Below are 6,079 nucleotides of genomic sequence, written 5' to 3'. Positions count from 1 at the left end.
TGAGTTTTGGAATTATTGGCCTATTTCTTTCTTTCCGCAACACGATAACATTGATTGCAATAATTCCGAATTTCATGAATTTGTAAATTTTCGCTCGTTTTGTTGTAACTCGCTATTTCAGTACTTTCTACTACACAGTGTATGACTGCACTAATGAAGTCATGAGTTTGTTTTGCAATTTAAATGTATTTTGTGTTGTTTTTGCACAGTCCTGGCCAAAAGTATTGGCACCCCTGCAATTCTTTCAGATAATGCTCAATTTCTCCCAGAAAATGATTGCAATTACAAACCGGATTCGGTTGAAGTTGGGAAATTGTGTAAAATGTAAATAAAAACAAAATACAACGATTTGAAAATCCTTCTCAACCCATATTCAAGTGAATACACGACAGACAACATATTTAATGTTCAAACTGATAAACTTCATTGTTTTTTGCCACTTTGTCCACAACTGCGTGAGAAAATAGTTGAACAGTTTAAGAACAACTTTTCTCAAAGCAAAATTGCAAGGAATTTAAAGATGTCAACATCTACGGTCCATAATATCATCAAGAGGTTTAGAGAATCTGGTGAAATCAATGCACGTAAGTGCCACGGCCGGAAACCAAGATTGAATGACGGTGACCTTCGATCCCTCAGATGACACTGCCTTAAAAACCGACATGAGTGTGTAAAGGATATCACCAAATGGGCTCAGCAAAACTTCAGAAAAGCACTGTCAGTAATTACAGTCCGTCACTACATCAGTAAGTGCGGGTTAAAACTCTACCATGCAAAGTAAAAGCCGTTTATGAACAACATCCAGAAACGCTGCCGGGTTCTCTGGGCCCAAGCTCATGTAAAATGGACTGATGCACAATGGATAAGTGTTCTGTGGTCTGATGAGTCCACTAATGTAATTGTTTTTTGGAAACACTGGACATTAGAGGTGTGCAAAATTTCCGATTCTTAGATTATTCGCGATTCGGCCGTGGAAGATTCGAGAACGATTCACGAACATCCAAATTCCGATTACTGAAATATGCCAAGTAAAGCGGAAGTACAACACAGCGCGCCGCGCGGTCAATGAGGAACTGAGCGAGAGTAGCTAAACATCATGCTTCTCATTACCCGGCCCCTCGGGTAATGCCAATGCTCAACTCACGGCTCTAGCTCAACTCATGCCACGAGATAAAAAAACACAACAACATACCTGACTGCTGCCGAAAAGCTGCTACAAAGTACATCCACATAATGTTACGGTAGATATCATTTATATAGGACTAGATGCAATATAGATTCGGTAGCGTTAGCAGCACACCTACAAAAAGCTAGATGTGGGCGTTAGTAAACGGCCGCCATCTTAAAGCAGTACACTTCCCTGCAAGGCTGTTGTAGCGAACCTTCCAGGCAAACCTAATTAACTTTTTATCTAAAATACTCCTAAATCGGTAAAATATTGACTTGAATCTATCTTTAAAATAGTTTTAAAACTTTCACGTGTCGAAAGCAGACAAAAGGGAAATTATGGAATAACGGGAGCAATTTTAACAACTTTACGGTTGATTCACAACATTAAATTAAGTGAATGTAGTTTAAAGCTGCTGATACAGAATGGGGACTGGAGTTTTTTATTTACTGTTATTTTTGTATATTTGTTTACTGCTATATGTTAACTTGATACTGAAATAGTAGTTTGGTTTAGCCTGAGAGTATTTTTGAACAATTTTGGAACTAATGTACAAAACATTAAAAAAAAAATTTTTTTTTTTTTTCAAAAGAGGGGGGTGCATCAATAATCGTTTTATAATCGAATCGGAGCCTCTGAATCGTAATCGTAATCGAATCATTAGGTGCCCAAAGATTCCCAGCTCTACTGGACGTCGTGTCCTCCGGACGGAAGCAGACCATCTGAACTGTTATCAACGCATAGTTCTAAAGCCAGCATCTGTGATGGTATGGGGGTGCATTAGTTCCCATGGCATGGGTGACTTACATTTCTGTGAAGGCAACATAAATTCTGAAAAGTACATACAAATTTTGGAGCAAAATATGTTGCCATCCAAGCGACGTCTTTTTCATGGACGCCGCTGCTTATTTCAGCAAGATAATGCCAAGCCACATTCTTCACGTGTTAAAACAGCGTGGCTTCGAAGTAAGAGTCCAGGTTCTCCCCTGGCCCGCTTGCAGTCCAGACCTGTCTCCCATTGAAAATGTGTGGCGCATTATAAAGCGTAAAATACGACAGAGAAGACCCCGGACTGTTGAACAACTGATGCGGTTCATCAAGCAAGAAATGGAAAGAATTCCACAAGAGAAGCTAAGAGAATTAGTCTCTTCTCTTTCAAAACGTTTATTGAGTGTTATTAAAAGGAAAAGTGATGTAACGAAGTGGTAAACAACACGCCCTTTCCCAACTTCTACTGCACGTATTGCAGCCATGAAGTTTTAAGTGAATTATTATTTGAAAAATAAAAGTTTGAGTTTGAGCATTAATTATGTTGTATTTGTAGTGTATTCATTTGAATACAGGTTGAAAATGATTTTCAAATCATTGTTTTGTTTTTATTTACATTTTACACAATTTCCCAACTTCAACCGAATCCGGTTTGTACAAATGCTTTGGTAGTAATATATTCATTTACATTGCAATGAAAAAACACAAAAGACAATGAAAAAATCATTATTATTTTACATGAAACTCCAAAAATGGGCCAGACAAAAGGATTGGCACCCTCAGCTCAATACTTGGTAGCACAACCTTTAGAAAAAATAATTGCGAACAACCGCTTCCGGTATCCATCAGTGAGTTTCTTACAATGCTCTTCTGGAATATTAGACCATTCTTCTTTGGCCAACTGCTCCAGGTATCTGAGATTTGAAGGGTGCCTTCTCCAAACCGCCATTTTCCAGATCTCTCTACAGGTGTTCTATGGGATTCAGGTCTGGACTCTGTCAGGCCACTTTAAAAGTAACTAGTGCTTTCTCTCAAATCGTTTTCTATAGGGCTGTCAAAATTATCGCGTGTTAACGCGATAAAATATTTGATGCAATTAACGCACATGTCCCGCTCAGAAAGTATTCTGCCTTTTGGTAAGTTTTACAGCAAGACTTTTTGTGCTGTCCAAGAGCGAACTCTTGTGGTCGCTTTGCGACATGGCTTATTGTTTTCTTTCCAGTTCATTATGGCTGCACGACGTCTCGGGCAGATAATGTTGTGCTTATATGATCCTTGGAGAAGATTTGTCCGTAAGTATGGTTGTTGTAAAGAATGTACATGTAATGTTAGTAAGCGAAATGTTATGTTTTTTGTATGAGACGCTTTTTGTTTATGTTTAGTGAACCTGTATAGCGTGCTAAGCTAACGTTGTTGCTAATGCAATGCTTGTGTACTTTTTTTTTTAATAGTTTTACGACGGTCTAAAGAGGATAATGGTTTGAGGCCATTTTATTAATAAATCAGATGAAAAAGGAAGAAGTCTAATTATTAAGGCGTCGTTCACTAGCTGTCTAGCTTTGGAAAAAGTAGACGCTTCGGAGTGAGGACAGCATAGACAGATTTAAATGACAGTAGAGTGAAATGCCCACTACAGTCCTTTTGTACCGTATGTTGAATGTATATATCCATCTTGTGTCTTATCTTTCCATTCCAACAATTTATTTTACAGAATATATATATAATTTACAGAAAAATATGGCATATTTTATAGATGATATAGAATTGCGATTAATTGCGATTAATTACGATTAATTAATTTTTAAGCTGTAATTAACTCGATTAAAAATTTTAATCGTTTGACAGCCCTTGTTTTCTAGTGCTTTTTGAAGTGTGTTTTGGGTCATTGTCCTGCTGGAAGACCCATGACCTCTGAGGGAGACCCAGCTTTCTCACACTGGACCCTACATTATGCTGTGAAATTTGTTGTTAGTCTTCAGACTTCATAATGCCATGCACACCATCAAGCAGTCCATTGCCAGAGGTAGCAAAGTAACACCAAAACATCAGGGAACCTCCGCCATGTTTGACTGTGTGGACCGTGTTCTTTTCTTTGAAGGCCTTGTTTTTTTTCTGTCAACTCTTATGTTGATGCCTTATCCCAAAAAGCTCTACTTTTCTTCCAAAATATTTTTGGCTTTCTCAGGTAAATTTTTGGCAAACTCCAGCTTGGCTTTTTTATGTCTCTGGGTCATAAGTGGGGTCTACCTGGGTATCCTACCATAGAGTCCCTTTTCATTCAGACACTGACGCAAAGTACCGGTTGACACTGTTGTACCCTCGGACAGCTTGAACTTGTTTGGCTGTTAGTCGAGGTTCTTTATCCACCATCCGCACAATATTTCGTTGAAATCTCTGGTCAATTTTACTTTTCTGTCCACATCTAGGGAGGTTATCCACAGTGCCATGGGCTTTACACTTACTGATGACCCTGCACACGGTAGACACAGGAAAATTCAGGTCTCTGGAGATGGACTTGTAGCCTTGAGATTGGCCATACTTCCTCACAATTTTGCTTCTCAAGTCCTCAGACAGTTCTTTGGTCTTCTTTTCTCCATGCTCAGTGTGGTACGCACAAGGACAAAGGACAGAGGTCGAGTCAACTTTAATCCATTTTAACTGACTGCACGTGTGATTCAGTTATTGCCACCACCTGTTATGTGCCACAGGTAGGTAACAGGTGCTGTTAATTACACAAATTAGAGAAGCATCACATGATTTTTCAAAGGGTTCCAATACTTTTTTCCGGCCCATTTTTGGAATTTTGTGTAAAGTGATGATTTAGTTTTTCTCTTTTGTGTTTTTTTTTGTTGCATGCAAAATAAATGAAGATATTACTAGCAAACCATTTGTAATTGCAATCATTTTCTGGGAGAAATTGAGCATTATCTGACAGAATTATAAGGGTGCCAAGACTTTTGGCCAGCACTGTATTAGACTGCAACGACTACTTCCTGTACTCCAAATGCTGATTCCTTGCTAATTTTGACAGCGATTTCACATGGTAAAATATTCAAATGAAGTCTTTCAGTACCATTGACGATAATAGCAATCATGTGGTGTCCAATCATCCTTTTGTTATGAATTAAAATGAGCTTCTCACTAGTAGACGTCAAATCCATTTGAACTGGAAGGGCTAGCTGCAGCCCACACAGTTCAAATGAATTCAACGAATTCAATTTAAATCTAGGGTTAGTCTCAATAGGTTTTTATAGAACGAATAAGAGCCTATTTGAGTTTTTGAACATTTTTACATGGCCTAACCTATAATAACTGGTTTAATTGCCAAGATCCTGATATCTGGAGTCTTTGCAATCTCCTCCAAGGAACTTGAATGAATGTTGGCCTTTGTTAGCTAGCTGACGTAACAATTCATATTACTATTTGGCAACATTTCAAAAGGCTTTCACAAACCCCCTGCCAGAAGAGGCACATTAGACAAGATTTACAAGATTTATAGTACTTGCTTGTTTAATTTTGCACTTGAGTTCTTGCCAAGTACTCCACAAAACGCCAGTGTGTATTCCAATAAAGCATGAATGTACAGTGCCTTGCAAAAGTATTCGGCCCCCTTGAATCTTGCAACCTTTCGCCACATTTCAGGCTTCAAACATAAAGATATAAAATTTAATTTTTTTGTCAAGAATCAACAACAAGTGGGACACAATCGTGAAGTGGAACAACATTTATTGGATAATTTAAACTTTTTTAACAAATAAAAAACTGAAAAGTGGGGCGTGCAATATTATTCGGCCCCTTTACTTTCAGTGCAGCAAACTCACTCCAGAAGTTCAGTGAGGATCTCTGAATGATCCAATGTTGTCCTAAATGACCGATGATGATAAATAGAATCCACCTGTGTGTAATCAAGTCTCCGTATAAATGCACCTGCTCTGTGATAGTCTCAGGGTTCTGTTTAAAGTGCAGAGAGCATTATAAAAACCAAGGAACACACCAGGCAGGTCCGAGATACTGTTGTGGAGAAGTTTAAAGCTGGATTTGGATACAAAACGATTTCCCAAGCTTTAAACATCTCAAGGAGCACTGTGCAAGCCATCATATTAAAATGGAAGGAGCATCAGACCACTGCAAATCTACCAAGAC

This window comes from Corythoichthys intestinalis, chromosome 11 (genome assembly GCF_030265065.1).
Source record: "Corythoichthys intestinalis isolate RoL2023-P3 chromosome 11, ASM3026506v1, whole genome shotgun sequence".
In the NCBI taxonomy this organism is placed as follows: domain Eukaryota; kingdom Metazoa; phylum Chordata; class Actinopteri; order Syngnathiformes; family Syngnathidae; genus Corythoichthys; species Corythoichthys intestinalis.
Note: the sequence above shows the minus strand (reverse complement) of the source record.